This window comes from Prionailurus bengalensis, chromosome A1, assembly GCF_016509475.1.
Source record: "Prionailurus bengalensis isolate Pbe53 chromosome A1, Fcat_Pben_1.1_paternal_pri, whole genome shotgun sequence".
Classification (NCBI taxonomy): domain Eukaryota; kingdom Metazoa; phylum Chordata; class Mammalia; order Carnivora; family Felidae; genus Prionailurus; species Prionailurus bengalensis.
Window position 1 is genome coordinate 1509655 of NC_057343.1, and position 20288 is coordinate 1529942.

Genomic DNA, 20288 nt, shown 5'->3' on the forward strand with positions numbered 1-20288 from the left:
CGCAGTCGGTTAAGCGTCCGACTTCAGCCAGGTCAGGATCTCGCGGTTCGTGAGTTCGAGCCCCGCGTCAGGCTCTGGGTTGATGGCTCAGAGCCTGGAGCCTGTTTCTGATTCTGTGTCTCCCTCTCTCTCTGCCCCTCCCCCGTTCATGCTCTGTCTCTCTCTGTCCCAAAAATAAATAAACGTTGGAAAAAAAAAAAATTCAAAGACAGGACTGTACATGTTCTGTGTAGCACGTGGTATCTGATGCTCTTGGTAAATAATGATCGCCCACCGTCAACAGCCAAGTGAAAAAACTAGAGACCAATATTACAATTGCAAAAGCATTTCCTATTTTCCAAACATTAAATGTGCATGCCCTGGCTACTTTCACGTGGACTTACCATATTTGCAACGGAGTGATTAAGACCAAAAAATTCTTTCCTTACTTGGTATTTACATATTCCATTTAACGGATTTCACAAAATGAAAATGTTTATATTAGACACTTGCTTATTTTTACTTTGGACATTAATTTAACAACATACAACTTCTTTTTTAATTTTAAAAAAAATGTTTATATATTTTTGAGAGAGACAGAGACAGAATGCAAGTGGATTAAGGGCAGAGAGAGAGGGAGACACAGAATCCGAAGCAGGCTCCAGGCTCCGAGCTGTCAGCACAGAGCCCAACGCGGAGCTCGAACTCACGAACCATGAGATCACGACCCGAGCCGAAGTTGAACGCCTACTGACTGAGCCACCCAGGTGCCCCTAACAACATACAACTTCCAAGGCATAAGGGATAATTAAGTTTCTGTCTATAGAAATGTAGGTTCAGATAGAGATCTAGATTTACATCTATATCTACGTTTTTTTCCATTTAATAAACTTTTTTTTCTAAAATTTTATTCAAATTTTAATTAGTTAACATACAGTGCAATATTGGTTTCAGGAGCAGAATTTAGTGATTCATCACTTACACATAACACCCAGTGCTCCTCACAACAGGTGCCCTCCTTAATACCCATCACCCATCTAGCCCATCCCCCACACACTTCCATCAACTCTCAGTTTGTTCTCTATCATTAACAGTCTCTTATGGTTTGCTTCCCTCTTTTTTTATCCCCTTCCCCTATGTTCACCTGTTTTGTTTCCTAAATTCCACATAAGTGAAATCACATGGTATTTGTCTTTCTCTGATTAACTTATTTCGCATAATACATTCTAGCTCCATCTACATCACTGCAAATGGCAAGATTTCATTCTTTTTGATAGCTGAGTAATATTCCAGTGTGTGTGTGTGTGTGTGTGTGTGTGTGTGTGTGTGTGTGTGTGTGTGTGTACCAAATCTTCTTTATCCATTCATCAGTCGATGGGGACACTGGGGCTCTTCCTTAGTTTGGCTATTGTTGATAGTGCTGCTATAAACATCAGGGTGCATGCAACCTCTTCAAATCTATATTTTTGTATCCTTTGGATATATACCTAGTAGTGCCATCGCTGGGTCGTAAGATAGTTCTGTTTTTAACTTTTTGAGGAACCTCCATACTGTTTTCCAGAGTGGCTGCACCAGTTTACATTCCCACCAGCAGTGTAAGAGAGTCCCCCATATCTGTTATCTGTATCTATATATAATCAGCATTTCGTCAACTCTCAAGTTTTTATTAAAGTATCATCCCCATCTTTCCAAAAGAGCTCTGCAGTGTCCTTTATTTTTTTCTAATTTATTTTTGAAAGAGAGCGAGTATGTGTGTGTGCATGAACAGGGGAGGGGCAAAGAGTGTGGGAGAGAGGTGGAGAGAGGGAGAGAGAGAAGGAGAAAGAGGGACAAAGGGAGAGAGAGAATCCCAAGCAGGCTCTGTGCTGTTAACACAGAGCCTAGCACAGGGCTTGACCTCACAAACCATGAGATCATGACCTGAGCTCAAGAGTTGGACTCTCAACCAACTGAGCCACCCAGGTGCCCCTCTGCAGTGTCCTTTAAAAACAAAGATTTGAGTTTCTATTTTTCTAAGTTTAGAGAAAAGGAGGGTTGCTCACTCAGTTTTACAGCAATTTTAGAAACCAAATTAAGAACGCCAATGTTAGGGGGTACCTGGGTGGCTCAGTCAGTTAAGCATCTGACTTTGGTTCAGGTCATGAACTTGAAGTTCATGAGTTTGAGCCCTGTATCAGGCTCTGTGCTGACAGCCCGGAGCCTAGAGCCTGCTTTGGATTCTGTGTCTCCCTCTCTCTCTGTTCCTCCCCCGCTCGGACTCTGTCTCTCTCTCTCTCTTTCTCTCTCTCAAAACTAAAGATTTTTAAATTTTTCAATAAAAAGAAAAAGAATGCCACTGTTACAATGACATGTTTATCATTATAAATTCTAATAATGAAGTATCTGCTTTCGTTTTTCAGTTTAATAAGGATTTTAAAGATTAATATACCTAATACTGGCAAGCTTAAAATCAAACTGTCTTAATTGGTTGCTCTTAAATGAATAAAGGGCATTTACACTGCCACTCAGTCAAATGTTATGAGGAGCCACAAAGGTGCTTATACCTACTAATTCCACTTTAAATAAATGTGCCTTTATACAGGTAACTCAAAAGAGAGAAGAATGGTATACAGGAATGACTGACCAATAGCAAAGTACTAGAAGTAGCAATAAGATCATTGTTTTCTGAATAACACTTAATTTATATTGAATAACACTTAATTTATATATATTAAAGGAACAAAATAAATTTCCAGAAACCAACACTAAAGAAACAAAGATCTATGAATTACCCTAAAAATAATTCAAAATAACTATCTTAAGAAGCTCAGTGTGCTACAAGAGAACACAGACAACTAAATAAAATCAGAAAACAATGCATGAACAAAATAAAAATGTCAACAGAGAGAGACAAACAAATTCGGGGGCTGAAGAATATAATAACTGAATTAAAATATTTAGTACAGTGGATCAGCAGCAGACTTGACCAATCAGAAGAATCAGCAAACTCAATGACAAGCCACTTGAAATTATTAAGTCAGAGAAATAAAAAGGAAAAAGAACAAAGAAAAGTGAAGAAAGCTAAGAAAATTATGGGATACCATTGACTAAATCAATACGTGCGTTATGAGAGTCTCAGAAGGAGAACAGAGAAAGAATGAGGTAGACAGTTTACGTGAAGAAATAATGGCCACAAACTTCCAAAATCTGAGAAGAAATGTACATCCACATTCAAAAAGTTCAAAAGACTCCAACAAGGAGGAAGCCAAAGAAGCCTACAGCAAGACACATCATCAAACTGTCAAGTCAAGGACAAAGAAAGAATCTTGAAAGCAGCAAGAGAAACTACTTGTCACATTTAAGGGAGCGCCCACGAAATTATCAGCAGATTTCTCAGCAAAAATGTCACAGGCCAGAAGGTAGTGGGGCAATCTACTCAAAGTGGTGAAAAGAGGGGCACCTGGGTGGCTCAGTCGGTTGAGCGTCCGACTTCAGCTCAGGTCACGATCTCACAGTCTGTGAGTTCCAGCCCCGCGTCGGGCTGTGTGCTGACAGCTCAGAGCCTGGAGCCTGCTTTGGATTCTGTGTCTCCCTCTCTCTCTGCCCCTCCCCTGCTCATGCTCTGTCTCTCTCTGTCTCAAAAATAAATTAAAATATTTAAAAAAAAAAACAACAACAAAGTGGTGAAAAGAAAAAGTTGACAACTAAAAATACTGTACCTGGTAAAACTGCCCTTCAAAAATGAAGGAGAGGGGCGCCTGGGTGGCTCAGTCGGTTAAGTGTCCGACTTCAGCTCAGGTCACGATCTCACGGTCCGTGGGTTCGAGCCCCACGTCGGGCTCTGGGCTGATGGCTCGGAGCCTGGAGCCTGCTTCTGATTCTGTGTCTCCCTCTCTCTCTCTGCCCCTCCCCCGTTCATGCTCTGTCTCTCTCTGTCTCAAAAATAAATAAACGTTAGGGGCACCTGGGTGGCACAGTCGGTTAAGCGTCCGACTTCAGCCAGGTCACGATCTCGCGGTCCGTGAGTTCGAGCCCCACGTCAGGCTCTGGGCTGACGGCTCAGAGCCTGGAGCCTGTTTCCGATTCTGTGTCTCCCTCTCTCTCTGCCCCTCCCCCGTTCATGCTCTGTCTCTCTCTGTCGCAAAAGTAAATAAACGTTGAAAAAAATTTAAAATAAATAAATAAATAAATAAATAAATAAATAAACGTTAAATTAAAAAAAAAAAAATGGAGAAATAAAGACCTTCCTAGAAAAACAAAAGCTGAGGGACTTCATCAAGAGTTGCTAAAGGAAATCCTTCAAACTGAAATGCTAAATAGCAACAAGAGTATTTCTAAAAATATAAAGCTTTCTGGTGGGGCGCCTGGGTGGCTCAGTCGGTTGAGCGTCCGAGTTCGGCTCAGGTCATGATCTCACAGTTCATGAGTTTGAGCCCCGCGTCGGGCTCTGTGCTGACAGCTCGGAGCCCGGAGCCTGCTTCAGATTCTGTGTCTCCGTCTGTCTGCCCCTCCACTGCTTGCACTCTGTCTCGCGCATTGTCTCAAAAATAAATAAACGTTAAAAAAAATTTTTTTAAATATAAAGCTTTCTGGGTAAAGGTAAATATATAGAAAAATAGAGAGTCCTGAACACCATAATGGGGGTGCACTGCCCATTTTTAATTCTGGTCCAGAATTTAAAAGATAAAAAGCATAAAAAATAGCTATAACTGCAAAACTATGTTAATGTAAAAAAACACAAAACTATGTAATTTGTGACACCAATAACATAAAGTGGGAGGGACATGCATAGGAGTAGTTTTTGTATACAGTTGAACTAAGTTGTTACAGTTTAAAATAAATTTCTATGTTTTATGTGACTCCTCATGGTAACCAGGAAGAAACTACCTACAAAGAAGATGCACACAAGAAAATGAGAAAGGAGTCAAAGCAAAAAGCAAAACAAATGAACAAAGTCAAGGGAACAAAAGAGGAAGACAGCAAGAGAGGGAGAAGAGATAAAGTAACTACAAGACACACAGAAAACAAAATAGTATGAAGGGTAAGCCTTTCCCCAGCGGTAATTACTTTAACGTAAATGGATAAATGGTATTTGATTTAGTTGATGGAGCCACTTGATGGATTCTTACACAGCGACCAGAAAAACTGCAGACTCTAATAAATAGAAAAGTGTTAGATGTTGATTAATAAAGGCAGAACATGAAACAGTATATATATATACAGACACTATAATTACCCTATAAAAATTACACATGAAAGAAGACTGGAGGGAAACACAAAAATGTAACAAATGGGTACCGGGATCATTGAATTAGGCAGGTTTTCCCCTTTCTAGTATTCAAACATCGTTAGGATTTACAAGTAACACCTGTTACCGGGGTGGCTCATGTGCTAAAGCGCCCTGGAAGGAACTCTGGCGTGCACAGACTTGGGGACAAAGCACAGGCTTCGACAGCAATTTATCAGCCCTTCCTCACCAAGTGCTTTGTTGTGGAACCTGCACCACGCAACCCCACGTGAGGCGCGCCCCCACCACAGCCCACGCGAGCACTCGCCTACCTCTCTCCCCTGGGATACTCCGTTCAGAAATGAGACGGGTGTGCTGGCACTCCCCCCGGATACAGCAGTGGATGGCGCTAGGCCACGTGCTTTCCTGTCATCACCCAGCTCATCGGTAAGTCACAGGCCACAGCCATCCGTCACCAACAACTGCGTCTTCCCCGTACCGCTCCAACAGAACACGTCACCTCACTATGCACTCCTTACGAGTCAGGTCCACGCTAGCAGTAACACCCTAAACCTAACTCCAAGTCGTAACACAGCTCGACCCGGCCTCCAAGACTTAAACACCTCAGAAAAGAAGGTAAGTGTTAACTCTGAAAAAAATTCACTCTGTACCTCTGGTGTGAAGGAAAAAATGCTGACGTCCCAAATCAGGAGGTGGTGTGGAAATTCAGACCGACACCAAGCTAAGGCCAACACCTGGTGGCTAATGTCAAAGTCTAGAGCCTTTCAACACTCTGCCCCAGCACATTTAACTTCATACTCAAGTCCAGAATTTAAAGGTCCAAGATGACCGTGGAATATCTTCCTAATGACCTTACAGAGCCCCCACTGTCTGGCACACAGTTGAGGCCACGGGCTCACTCATCACCACAGGGGCCTGTGGGCCCACGAATTGCGCCCACACCTGAACTTTCTTGGACACTATGGGGGACCGATGTAGAAGGCTGGTCACTTGCAGTCCTTGCCACAACCAGAGTGAATGCAGTGAAGATGCCCTCCCCTTTTATTTCTTCATTTCAGTCTTCCTATGTTTTAATTAATCACTTTCTCAAATCCTGTTTGGTCACTGGAAGAAGCCAGAGACATAATTACAGATTAAGAGTAAAACTTGCTGGACTCTCAAATGCAGATGATAACAGTTTTCATTCCTTGCTCATGTTGCATCTTTAAAGCTATTCATACGAGGGGTTCCTGGGTGGCTCAGTAGGTTGAGCGTCCGACTTCGGTTCAGGTCATGATCTCACGGTTCGTGGGTTCGAGCCCCACGTCAGGCTCTGTGCTGACAGCTCGGAGCCTGGAGCCTGCTTCGGAGTCTGTGTCTCCCTCTCTCTCTCTGCCCCTCCCCCGTTCATGCTCTGTCTCTCTCAAAATAAATAAATAAACATTACAAAAATAATAATAATAAGTAAATCAGGGTGCCTGGATGGCTCAGTCAAACATCCAACTCAGGTCATGATCTCGTGGTTCGTGGGCTCAAGCCCGGTGTCGGGCTCCATGCTGGCAGTGCACAACCTGCTTGGGATTCTCTCTCTCTCTCTCTCTCTCCTTCTCGCTCCTTCTCTCTCTGCCCCTCCCCTGCTTGTGCTCTCTCTCAAAAATAAATCAACTTTAAAAAATCATAGTAAGTAAAGACAACACAGGTACGCTAGAACAAAACACGGGACCTCAGGCCCAGCTCTACGGGCACACTACCGGAACGTGACAGGAGTGAACCGTGAGAAAAGCAAGAGTTGTGGTACAAAGTAAGAAGAGGAGGACAGAATGTTTCTCGTACCTGGCAAGTAAAAACGCTGAGGCAGCATACGTCCAAATGGCCCGTGGCTTTGTGAAACAGGCTCGTACCTAGACCATGGGAATGACGCACTCCTTAGGAGCTGGCACTTGGGCCCTGGCAGGTGCCTGGCAAGGTTCCGAGACGCTACTGCTCCAGAAGCCGGGAGCGGCCAACGAATGGCTCTCTTTCCACCACCACCTCCCCTATAAGCCTACCACGACAGCACAACGCAAGCCCAAAGTAACCCTACTTTACTTCCAAAGCTACGAGGCACGACAGACAAATGAACCTTCCCCCAAAGCAGCTTTTGCTATGATAGACCTCGGACACCGCCCATCCATTACCCATAAAAGTTGATGTCCCAGCTCCTGAGCCCTCCGCACACAATTTGGGCCCACACCACCTTCTTTGCCTTCTGGCCAGAACAATGCACTCCTTGCTCCTAGGACACATCCCGCCAACTAAGGTCTCTGTTAATCAGACATTTGGTTAACTACTCGCTTCTAAACCTGGAAGGAACAAAATTCAGGAGGGTCAAAGAAGTGGTATATTTATTTCCCTCTTATTAACACCGAAAGGACAATGGCTAAAAGTTAAGTCTTTACCCAGCAACCAAAATGACCTCATAGGATGAAAATTTCACGTGAAGAACTCAGAGGAGGGTAGGGTGGGAAAGGTATTTTGTGCTTTGTGTGTGATGTTCTAATTAAATTACATTATTTAGTAACGTAAAGAATGATGGTTCTCTTCTTCCCTGTTATGGATTTGTCTAAAAATAACAAAGCAAAGTTACTCTGTAGGCATGATCACCAACCCCTGTAGGACGGAGTAGCCTTCCTAAAAAGTCAAATGGTTATAAAAGTTCTTATATTTTTATATTTTTCATTCGAAAAAGGAAATTAGTCCTTTCCCAAAACATTTACCAGACCAAAGTACATAGTTTTACAACCTAAATTTAACCGTTTCCATGAAGAATACCATATTTGGTTTCTTATCATCAGATTATTGGGAAAGAGAGGAAGAGTTGAGGTTTTACACTGGGTTTGCTGCACCATTTCTTTCCAAGCAGAATCACTCCTTTTAACTTGACTTGGGCTTAACGCAGGGATTCTGTAGCCAAAATAAGAGGACTCCTGTCCTTCCAGATGTACGATTCCTAAAAAGTAGCTATGAAACGCTATCATACGTCAATGAGAAAGCAACTTACCTGCTGCCGCTGTATGGTAGATATCGCATAGGACAATGTAACATATTACATTTTGCCTCCTGTGGGTGGTGAGTATCCTTCGTCCACGGGATGCCTCTCAGCAGAGGCCCCGCTAGCACTGTGTTCAGGACGTTTCTTCGTTGTGCAGGCCATTCATCATCCTTATCCCTTCCCTCCTTAAAGGACAACGGCGCACCACTACCTGTCACGGGGACAAGAAAGTGCCGCCGCATATTGCCAAATATCCCCTGGCTGAGATGCACTGGTCTATAAATTACGTGATTTAACACATCATAAAGAAATCTTCAAAGCTAAAGGATGTCACAGATCCATCCTGAAGTGTTTTGCAAAAATGAATCTCTCAAGAGAATAGGTCTGAGTATGATCAAAGTATTAGGCTAATTACTAGGCCAACAGAAAAACAAGTATCAGAACACAAGCATGCTCTGTTGGCCTGTCCAGTGTGACACGAGGCCCTCCGCTATCAGCCCACGGCAACCCCTTCTCCGCCCACACACGCGGAACCACAGGATGTGACAGCACTCGGATTCCTCTACTCCATGCTCAGAGTTTTCAGACTGCAACCCTAATCGCTATCCTTTCATCTATTTACCTAGTAAGCTTTGTTTAGGGATCGATTATCTTCTTTTGTAGAGACAAAGCCTAAAGACCATGGGTTGTTTTTCCAAGTGGCCACAAGTCCTCACCTGTCTTGCTCACAGCTGTGTCCCCAGCCCCTTGCACAACACCTGGCCCACAACTCAGTCAGTAAATATTTATCAAAGAAAAGCACATTAGAGAGCTGGGACAGGTCCTGGAGACCATTTAAGTCCAAACCTCCTATTATACAAGTGAGCAAACTGAGGATCCGGAGGAGGTTAAAGTGCTTTGCTCACTGTTTCCTCCTTACTAATTAGTGCATTTTCTGATTTACCACAACATATTCAACCCTAGTAATGTTCTTACCCTCAAAGTGTAAAGACCTATGAAATAAAGTAATAAAATTGCATGCCAATTAATGTTGTAGGTTTACTTCCTTACAGTTAATTTATTTTATTTTATTTTTAATTTTTTTTAATGTTTATTTATTTTTGAGACAGAGAGAGAGCATGAATGGGGGAGGATTAGAGAGAGAGGGAGACACAGAATCCAAAGCAGCTCTTACTTCCTTCTCCCTCTTTCCATTCTAAGCACACGAGACTTCTCATGAAATCACCCACCAGAGGTCCTTTGCACATGTTTTTCTCCTTATCCTACCACACCCACCCTAGTCCTTTTGCCTAGTTAATGGCTTCACTTCCTTCTCAGCTGAGGCCGAAGTCTCTTTCCCTGACTATCACCCAGCAGGATCGGACCATCCCACTGAACACCATCACAGCACTTACCTTTGTTGCAACTACTATAGTTAATAATTATACGGTTGTATGGTTTACATACATTGAAGGTCGCTAGTGAACACATTTTTGCTTATTACCCAGCTTCCCCTTCTAATTCAGTCTAGAAAGTTCAAGTGGGGCTAACCCTGTTCCCAGAGATGGGCATCAGACTCGCCCTGGCCAACCAAAGTCTTCTATCCTCTGGGCTACAGGGATGGCAGCACAAGACAAGCTGGAGTGTACAGTCAATCCCAGGACTTCTCTGTGGTCGTTAGAAGGAAAAACCCCTCCCTCGCGGGCTTAATGAGCCAAGAGAATGAAGATTTGGAGTTGCCAGTAGCATTCTGTCCACCTCATAGTGGGAACAGGCCTGAGAGAAAAGCAGAGCCATGAAATGGAAAGAGATTCCAGGTAGACCAGTACTGAAGCCAGGCCTAGGTCTGTAATTTTCAATTACATAAGCCAAAACACAAACCACAAAAAAGCCACCACAACAAACAAAAAACTTACTTTTTCCCTAAGCCATTTTAAACTGTGTTTTCTGTCACTTGCCACCAAAAGTATCCTGATCAACACAGAATCTCCCACTGGACTGTAAGCTTCATGAGGCCAAGCACTTCCTAGCCCTAAACAGCGCCAGGCATGTAATAGGTTCTCAAGATACCATCTGCCGAATAACAGCATAATTCTCGCAAGTCACAATGAGGTAGGCACTGTTATCCCAATCGTGCAGTGGGTGAAACTGAAGGACAGAGAAGTTTCACTATTTAGTGGTAGAGCCGACATCTGAATTTCAGAGCTTATACTTCCAGCAACCAAGCAACACTAAACGTGGTGGATTAGGGAAGGGTGTCGAGGGGTATGGCGGAGCGGAGAGAATGGGGGAGAAAGAAAGCATTTCAACACATTAGAGCCAGGGTCAGCAAACTGTGACTCTTGGGCCAAATTCAGTCCGTGGCTTATTTTTCCATGGCCCACAAGCCAAATTGTTTTTTACTTTTTTGAAGAACTATCAAATTTGCAATAGAGGCTTTACCCAGCCCTCAGAGCCTAAAATATATATTTCCTGGCCTTTTATATAAAGAATTTGCTGACCCTGGTATTATAGTATGCTTTATGAGCATACAAACTTTCAGAGACCAACAAAATACTAAGTATATCTATTTCCCTTTTTTTCTCTTCTTCAAACTGTAAAGATAATTTCAATGTGTTCAACTGTGAAAACATATTATTTAGCTAATAATTGAACAGTGTACTCACAAATGATTTCCCAAGCTACTGAAAATACATTGTTAGGCAGATCAGCATGTAAGGACATGGAAAAAATGGTCATAATATATTATTAAGTACAAAATCCAAGTTGTAGAACACTGTATTATAATGGATTCCTATTATTAAAATGTTAAGTCTGTAATATAGGATTACAAGAATTCTTGGAGGACTCCAGAGTCACAATGTTCATCCCTAAGGATTGGGCGATGAAGGAAAAAGAAATTTCACTTTTTACTTTCTATCCATCTTTATAGTTCTCGTTATTTTCCAACGAGCAGGAACCATGTTTAAACTCTTAGGACAACAGTAAAATGTCCAAATAAATGCTTTTCCTATTTTAAATACAAATGTTATGTTTCTGTTTATAAAAATAAGGATAATAAAGAAGCTATGGGTTTCCACTTCTGCCTAGGATGTGGAAGCAGGGTAGAACTTTGCTTCCACCCTAAAAACAAGAAAAAGCCAGATACGTTATAAAATCATAACTTTTCTTGAACCTAGCTGAGATTACAAGATAATGAAACAGGCTGAAATCCAAGGAAAGCCTCACCCTTCTGAGGAGAGACTGGAGGATAGGTCACCTGTGGCAGAGCACGGGAGGAAGACAGTAGGCACCACACAAGTAGGTAAGAAGTCAGCTCAAATGTTTAACAAATTGCTGAAGGCTCAGTGTGAGCTAGCACTCGGGTGTAAAAACCACCAGGAAACCCAGACACGAAGCAGAGGTCATATCCACTCATAGGTTCTTTGTGATCCTATACCAGGTACTCCCAAGAAAGACTGGGAACAGGTAGGAGAGCAGAGAGACGCTTCCTCGATGGTGCAGGCCTGGAAGAGGGAAGCATCTGCTGCTGCACAAAAAGCTACAAAGCCCACCAGCCCTGATTCCCTTACAGAATAAAAGCCTTAAGCCACAGGGAATTCGGGGTAAGAGAGAGTAAACTTTAAAGACCTATTGCAGTTGGGGGGCAATCGGTAGAAAGAAAAACCTCTCCATCCTGAAGGAGGAATAAAGAAGTATCCTAGGTCAAGGATTCTATCTCCATGCCATGAGAATAGCGGTTCTCATCCAGGGGTTATTTGACAATGTCAAGAGACACTTCTGCTTACCAAAACTGGAGGGAGGATGCTACTGGCATCTTATGGGTAAAGGTCAGGGATGCTGCTAAATATTCTAGAATGTATAAAACGGCCACCAGACAAAGAATTATCCAGCCCCAAACGTCAGCAGCAGCATAGTTGAGAAATTCTGCTGAGGAAGGAGCAGAAAACCCTCCGGTGTAAGACTCACCAAACATACAAGGTAGAATTTGGCTGCCATGGTGAGGAGGGGTGGGATCATTGAGAAAGCTCTACCCCAGAAATCAAGGTGTACAAAGCCTGCCTACGACTGAAGCTGAACTAACAAATGACAGCAGTCTACCTCTGGGGGAGGGGCAAGGGCAGGAAGTAAAATCCCCTCTGTGGAGCTGGGACAGGCAAAAGGTTAAAAGCTGAGAGTAGACCAAGAACACTGCAAAACACTCTCGAACAACCCAGCTGCCCCAAAGCACAAGACAATGCTAGAGGAATGTGAGGGCTGGTAGTGCGCTGAAAGTAACCACGGAAATAAATTCTTCACTAGATTGACTCGATTTATACCAACAATTTAGCAGAAAAAGGGCATATCCACTTCTAGGCATAAATAGTGCTTTATCTCAATTTCTCATTTCCTGCACACAATGTCAACATTCAGTGAAAAATTACAAGAAACACAAAAAGGCAAGGGAAACTACACTTTGTCAAGAGACAAAGCAATCAACAGAATTAGACTCAGAGATAATCCACATATTTGAACTAGCAGACAGGGAACTTAAAGTAACTATGATTCAATATGCTAAATGCTCTAATGGCTACGTGAACAAATGAGGACTTTCAGCAGGGAGCTGGAAGGTTAAAAAAAAAGTAACAGAAATGCAAGAAATGAAAATGACAATGACAAAAATAAAAGCTGCCTTTGACAGTGTAGTAGCCAGCCTCTAAGACAGCCCCCAAAGATCCCCGCTTCCTTGTATGCATGCCCTAATGTAGTCCCCACCCACACTGAATAGGTCTGACCTGTGTACCTATAGGATACTATAAAAATGACTATATGTGGCCTCTTAGGTTAGGTCATACAAGTTATTGCAGCTTTCACCATCTCGGAGATCACTCATCTGGGGAAGCCAAATGTCAGCTCATGAGAACATTCAAGCAAACCTATAGAGAGGTCTACAGTGGAAGGAACCACAGTCTCCTGGCAATTAATTTGACAACAATGTGAACGATGCATCTTGAAAACGAACCTTCCAGCCTCACCAAGTCTTAGATAATAGCAACCCTGGCCAAAGTCTTAACTGAAACATCAAGAGAAGCCCTAAGGAAGAATCACTCAACCAAGGTACTCCCAAGATAGTATTGGTTTATTGTTGTTTTAAGCTAGTCAGGTTTGGGGTAATTTGTGACACAATAGGTAACTAATACAGACAGTATCATTAGAAAACTCTATAATGATGAAAAATATTCCATGAAATGAAAGGTCAGACACACACACAAGTTGGCAGGGGGGGCGGGGAGGGGACAGAACAGAGCATCCAAAAGGTGTGGAAGAGTATGAAGTACTTTAACATACACGTAATTATAATTCCAAAAGAAGACAGAAGGGGGCAAAAAAAGTTGAAGAGAAAATGACCAAGATATTTCCAAAATGAACAGAAACTCATAGATCCAAGAAGCTCAGAACACCAAATAGGAAAGAAAGCAAATACACACACACACACACACACACACACACACACACTCCTAGACACCTCATATTCGAGCTGCTAAAAACCAAAGATATGAAAAATATTAATGTGAGGCAAAGAAAAAAGACATATTACATACAGAGAAATAAAGATAATAATAAAGCAGACTTGTCAGAAACTATGCAAGCCAGAAGATTATGAAGTGACATATTTATTTTTTTTTAATTTTTTTTTCAACATTTATTTATTTTTGGGACAGAGAGAGACAGAGCATGAACGGGGGAGGGTCAGAGAGAGAGGGAGACACAGAATCGGAAACAGGCTCCAGGCTCTGAGCCATCAGCCCAGAGCCCGACGCGGGGCTCGAACTCACGGACCGCGAGATCGTGACCTGGCTGAAGTCGGACACTTAACCGACTGCGCCACCCAGGCGCCCCTGAAGTGACATATTTAAAGAACTAAAGAAAAACTGTCAACATAAAATTCTAAACCAAGAAAAAAAGTTACTTTAAAAATGGGAGAGAAAATGAAGTCTTTCTCTGAAAAAGCTGAGAGAATTCTTTACCAGCAGACTTGTACTCTAAGGAACCTTAAAGGAAGTCTTTCAGACAAAAGGTACATGAGTCCAGGAGAAATCTGGATTTATACACACAAAAAAAGGAATAATGCTGGAATAGTGGAAATGAAGGTAAGTACAAGGTTTAATTTAATTGCTCTAAATGTCAGTTGAATGTATGAAGAAAAAGTGGCGGCACTGTAGTTGTGGTTTTGGCATGTGCAAAAGAAGAATCTATAGCAATTACACAAAAGATGGAAGGAACTGGGAGCACATATTATTGTAAGATCCTTACACGGCACATGAAGGCTAATTTTAAAAGAATATCATAAATCCTGTGGTGATCACCAAAATAGATTTTCGAGAGTTATAAATCAAGAGCCGATCATGGAAATAAAATGGAATGATAAAAAATACTCAATCCAAAAGGCAGCTAAAAGGACGGTGGCAGAGGAGAACAAAAACCAAATGGAACAAATGGAGGGGAAGGGGGAAGAAAACAATGGAGGAAGAAGACCCGAGGCTGGCCTCGTCCCACAAATACAACTGGGTAACTATCAAGTCATCCTAAATACCCCAGAAATCAACCTGAATGTTGGTGAAACGAACTCCACAACTAAAGACAGACAAGAGGGCACATCGAAGAAGGCAGGAAGTGTGGCGATGAGGCTTATGGGAGAAACGAATCGTAAGTGTTGTAGAGGGAAGGCAGCCACGACTGAAGAGAAGGGCAAGAGAGAAAGAGGAGCATACAAGGGAACATAAGGGGAGAATGTTTCCCCATAGCCATTGGCTTGGAAGGCAAAAGGAGCTGAATTTCATCAGTTCTTGCAAGCAGAGGGCCTTGAAGCCTGGAGTTCTAAGTGCCAATGGGCCAGGCTCCAGAAGAGTCCAGAAGCAATGTGACTGCTCTTGGAGAGGAAGCAGGCCAACAACCCAGGGACATACGGCATGGAAACAGAGATCTGAAGAGCACAGTGGGGAGATTATTTGTCCTTCTCAAAGCATGCTCCGGAGAGGCAGCATTCAGAGAGAGACCTCTCCATGAACAAATTAGCTGGCCAGTGCCGGTTCTCTCCCCTACCCCTCAGTATAAACACAGAGCCACCTGCAAGAAACAGACAGCACGGACAATGGCTGCCTAACTTGCTTATACCAAGCCCCACCCCACCCCCACACACACACTCTGGTGAGACTGCCCTTCTCAGTCATGTTTGCCTCAATCCCAGCACAGCGAGTCCCTCCCACAGAAGACCAGCACAGACCCATGGCCACACCGTGTCTCCCAACCAGAGAGTGTTACAGGACCTTGGTACAGCGGAGGTGGTGACTGGTCTCATTTTACAAGTAGTCCAGAACACAACTAGTTAAAACTCACCACATTCAGGCCAGAGACCAAACACTGCCCACAGAAGGCAAGGAGAGCCTTTGCAGACAACCAGTCTGAAGGACAGACCAGCCAGAACATAACAGCAGAATGCACACAGCACACACTAGAGGCACTCCCTGAAGGGCCAGGCCCTGGGCACATGACCTCTTCTTCTATTACTTTCAGGAGCAGGAGACATAACTGGACTTTCTAACATACAGAAGCAGGCAGAAACTTAGACTTCTCTCAAAATGAGAAGACAGAGGAACTTAGCCCTAATGAAAAACCAAGACAAGGCCATAGGCAGAGATCTAAGCAAAACGGATGTAAGTAACATGCCTGACGGAGAATTTAAAGCATCGACATAAGGATACTCACTGGGCTTGAGGAAAAAAATGGAAGACAACAGGGAGACCCTTACAACAGGGATAAAAAGAGTTAAAAAAGAATCATTCAGAGATGAAGAGTGTAATAAATGAGATTAGAAACATGCTTGATGCAATCAACTGCAGACTAGAAGAAAAGCAGAGGAAAGATTTAATGACCTAGAAGACAAAGTAATGGAAAATAAAGCTGAACAAAAGGGAGAAAGAAAAATCCTACAAAATAAGAATAGACTTAGGGAACTCAGTGACTCCATCAAACGTAATAACATTTGTATCATAGGAATCCCAGTAGAAAAAGAAAGAGAAAAGGCGGCAGAAAATTTATTTGAAGAAATAATACCTGAAAACTTTCCTAATTTGGGGAATGAAGCAGATATTCAGATCCAGGAGGCACAGAGAAACCCCCAACAAAATCAACAAAAATAGATCCACACCAAGACATATTATAATTAAACTGGCAAAATATAGTGATAAGGAAAAAATCTTAAAAGCACGCATACAAAAGAAGACAGTTACTTATAAGTGAAAACCCATAAGCAGATTTTTTAGCAGAAACTCTCCAAGGCAGAAAGGACTGGCATGATATATTCAAAGTGCTGGGTGGGAAAAATCTGCAGCCAAGAGTGCTCTATCCTCTAGGCTATTCAAAATAGGAGAAATAAAAAGCTTCACAGATAAACAAAAATTAAAGGAGTTCATGACCACTAAACCAGTCCCACAAGAAATACTGAAGGGGACTCTGTGAATGGAAAAGAAAAACCAAAGTGACAGTATGAACATAGGAAACACAAAAGCAGAAAAATGAATGTTTCTATAAGAAATCAGTTAAGGGAGTGCCTGGATGGCTCAGTTGGTTAAGCGCCCAACTCTTCATTTCAGCTCAGGTCATGACCTCACGGTTCCTGGGTTCAAGCCCTGTGCAGGGCTCCACACTGGCAGCAAAAGCTTGCTTGGAATTCTCTCTCTCTGCCCCTCCACCACTCTGTCTCTGTCTGTCTCTCTCTCTCTCTCAAAATAAATGAGTAAACTTAAAACAAAAAAGAAATCAGGGGCGCCCGGGTGGTTCAGTCAGTTAAGCATCAGATCTTGGTTTTGGCTCAGGTCATGATCTCAGTTCATGAGTTCTAACCCCTGAATCAGGCTCTGTGCTAGCAGTGTGGAGCCTGGTGGGATTCTCTCTCTCTCTCTCTGCCCCGCCCCTGTTCTCTCTCTCTCTCTCTAAATACATAAATAAACTTAAAAAGATTTTTAAACAAATACAAATAAATAAAAAAATAAACTAAAAAAGAAATCAGTCAAGGAACTCACAAAAGGATATAAAATATGACACCATACAGCTAAAACGTGGAGAGGGCAGGTGTAAAGAATGGGTTGAAGCTTAAACAACCATCAATTTTATATAGACTGTTATATGTAGAAGATGCTATATACAAACCTAATAGTAACCACAAATCCAACCTATTGATAAATAGGCAAAGAATAAAGAAAAAGAAATCCAAACATATCACTAAAGAAAATCAGCATACCATGAAAGAAAGATAACAAAGGATCAGAGAAAATCTCCAGAAACAACTACAAAGCAACAAATACAAATATCTATCAATAATTACTTTGAATGTATAATTCAAACCGGACTAAATGCTCCAATCGAAAGACATAGGGTGTCAGAATGGATAATAATAATTTTTAAAAGACCCATCTATACGCTGCTTACAAAAGACTTGCTTTAGGGGCGCCTGGGTGGCGCAGTCGGTTGAACATCCAACTTCAGCTCAGGTCATGATCTCACAGTTCATGGGTTCAAGCCCCACACTGGGCTTGCTGCTGTTAGCACAAAGCCCACTTCGGATCGCTCTCTCTCTCTCTCTCTCTCTCTCTCTCTCTCTCTGCCCCTCCCCTCCTTGCACTCTCAATCAATCAATCGAGACAGACAGACTCATTTTAGACCTAAAAACACCTGCAGATTAAAAGAGAAGGGACAGAGAAACATCTATAATATAAATGGATGTCAAAAGAAAGCTGGAGTAGCAATACTTATACGGGACAAACTAGACTTTAAAACAAACACTGTAACAAGAGACAAAGAAGGGCATTATAAAACAATAAAGGGAACGACCCAAAATAAGATGTAACAATTGTAAGTATTTATGCACCCAACATGAAGCACCCAAATACATAAAACAATAACAAACATAAAGGAACTCATTGATAATACTACAATACTAGTAGGGGGCTTTAGCACCCCACTTACATCAATGGACAGATCATCTCAACAGAAAATCACCAAGGAAACAACGGCTTTGAATAACATACTGGAACAGATGGATTTAACAGAGATATTCAGAACATTCCAACCTAAAACAGCAGAATACAAATTATTATCAAGTGCACATGGAATAAGAGATCACACATTAGGCTACAACACAGGCCTCAACCAATTCAAGAAGATCAAAGTCATACCCTGCACCTTTTCTGACCACAACACTATGGAACTAGAAGTTAACCACAAGAAAAAACCTGAAGGCCACAAATGCACGGAGGTTCCATAAAATGCTACTAAACAATGAATGGGTCAATCAGGACACAAAATAAGAAATAAAAAAGTACATGCAAATGAAAGTACAAGGGTCCAAAATCTTTGGGATGCAGCAAAAGCAATTCTAAGAGAGAAGCTTGTAACAATACAGGCCTACCTCAAGAAATAAGAAAAATTTCAAATAAATAACCTATGCTTAACCTAAAGAGGCTAGAAAAAGAACAAACAGAACCGAAAACTAGCAGAAGGAAGGAAATAATAAGGATCAAAGCAGAAATAAATGATATAAATAACAGATCAGTGAAACCAGGAGCTGATTTTTACAAAATTAATAAAATTGATAAACCTCTAGCCAGACTTATCAAAAAGAAAAAAAGGACCCAAATAAAGTCACAAATGAGAGAAAACAAGTAACAACCAAGACCACAGAAATACAATTACAAGAAATTATGAAAAACTAGATGCCAACAAATTGGACGACCTAGAAGAAATGGATAAATTCCCAGAAACATATAAATTACCAAAACTGAAATAAGAAAAAATAGAAAATTTGAATAGACTGATAACCGGCAAAGAAATTGAGTCAGTAATCGAAAACCTCCCAACAAACAAAAGTCCTGGACCAGATGGCTTCACAGGTGAGTTCTACCAAACATTTAAAGTAGAGTTAATAAGTATTCTTCTCAAACTATTCCAAAACATAGAAAAGGAAGGAAAACTTCCAAACTCGTTCTATGAGGTCAGCATTACCCTGATACCAACATCAGATAAAGACAGCACTAAAAAAGAGAACTATAGGGGCGCCTGGGTGGCGCAGTCGGTTAAGCGTCCGACTTCAGCCAGGTCACGATCTCGCGGTCCGTGAGTTTGAGCCCCGCGTCGGGCTCTGGGCTGATGGCTCAGAGCCTGGAGCCTGTTTCCGATTCTGTGTCTCCCTCTCTCTCTGCCCCTCTCCCCGTTCATGCTCTGTCTCTCTCTGTCCCAAAAATAAATAAAAACGTTGAAAAAAAAATAAAAAAAAAAAAAGAGAACTATAAGCCAATATCTCTGATGAATACAGATGCAAAAGTCCTCAACAAAACACCAGCAAACTAAATCCAACAATACATTTAAAAAACCATCCAGGACGATCAAGTGGGATTTATTCCTGGGTTGCAAGGGTGGTTCAACATTCGCAAATCAGTCAACATGATACATTACATTAATAAGAGAAAGAATAAGAACCATATGATTATTTCAATAGATGCAGAAAAGCATTTGACAAAGTACATCCATTCATGATAAAAATCCTCAACAAGGTAGGCTTAGAGAAAATACACCTCAACACAATAAAACCCATATATGAAAAACCCACAGCTAATATCCTAAATGGGGAAAAACTGACAGCTTTTCCTCTACAGTCAGGACCAAGACAGGAATGTCCACTCTTGCCACTTTTTTTTGAACATTCATTCATTCATTCATTCAATTTATTTTGAGTGCAGGCACACATGTGAGTAGCGGAGGGGCAGAGGGAGAAAGAGAGAGGGAGAGAGAGATCTGGACTCCCAGCATGGAGCCCAATGAGGGACTCAGTCTCATGGCCTGTGAGATCATGACCTGAGCCACAATCAAGGGCCACTTAACTGAGCCACCCAGGAAACCCAGCACCACTTTTCTTCAACATAGTACTGGAAGTCCTGGCCACAGCAATCAGACAACAAAAAGAAATAAAAGGCATCCAAACTGGCAAAGAAGTAAAACTTTCGTTATTTGCAGATGACATAATACTCTGTACAGAACACCTAGAAGACTCCACCAAGA

At 42.0% G+C, this 20288-nt stretch overlaps 1 protein-coding gene across 2 annotated transcripts in view; it reads right to left on the bottom strand.

The window, feature by feature from the left end:
- CRYL1 (crystallin lambda 1) overlaps window positions 1-20288 on the bottom strand; it is a 129213-nt gene that overhangs the window by 67896 nt on the left and 41029 nt on the right. The window lies entirely within an intron of this gene.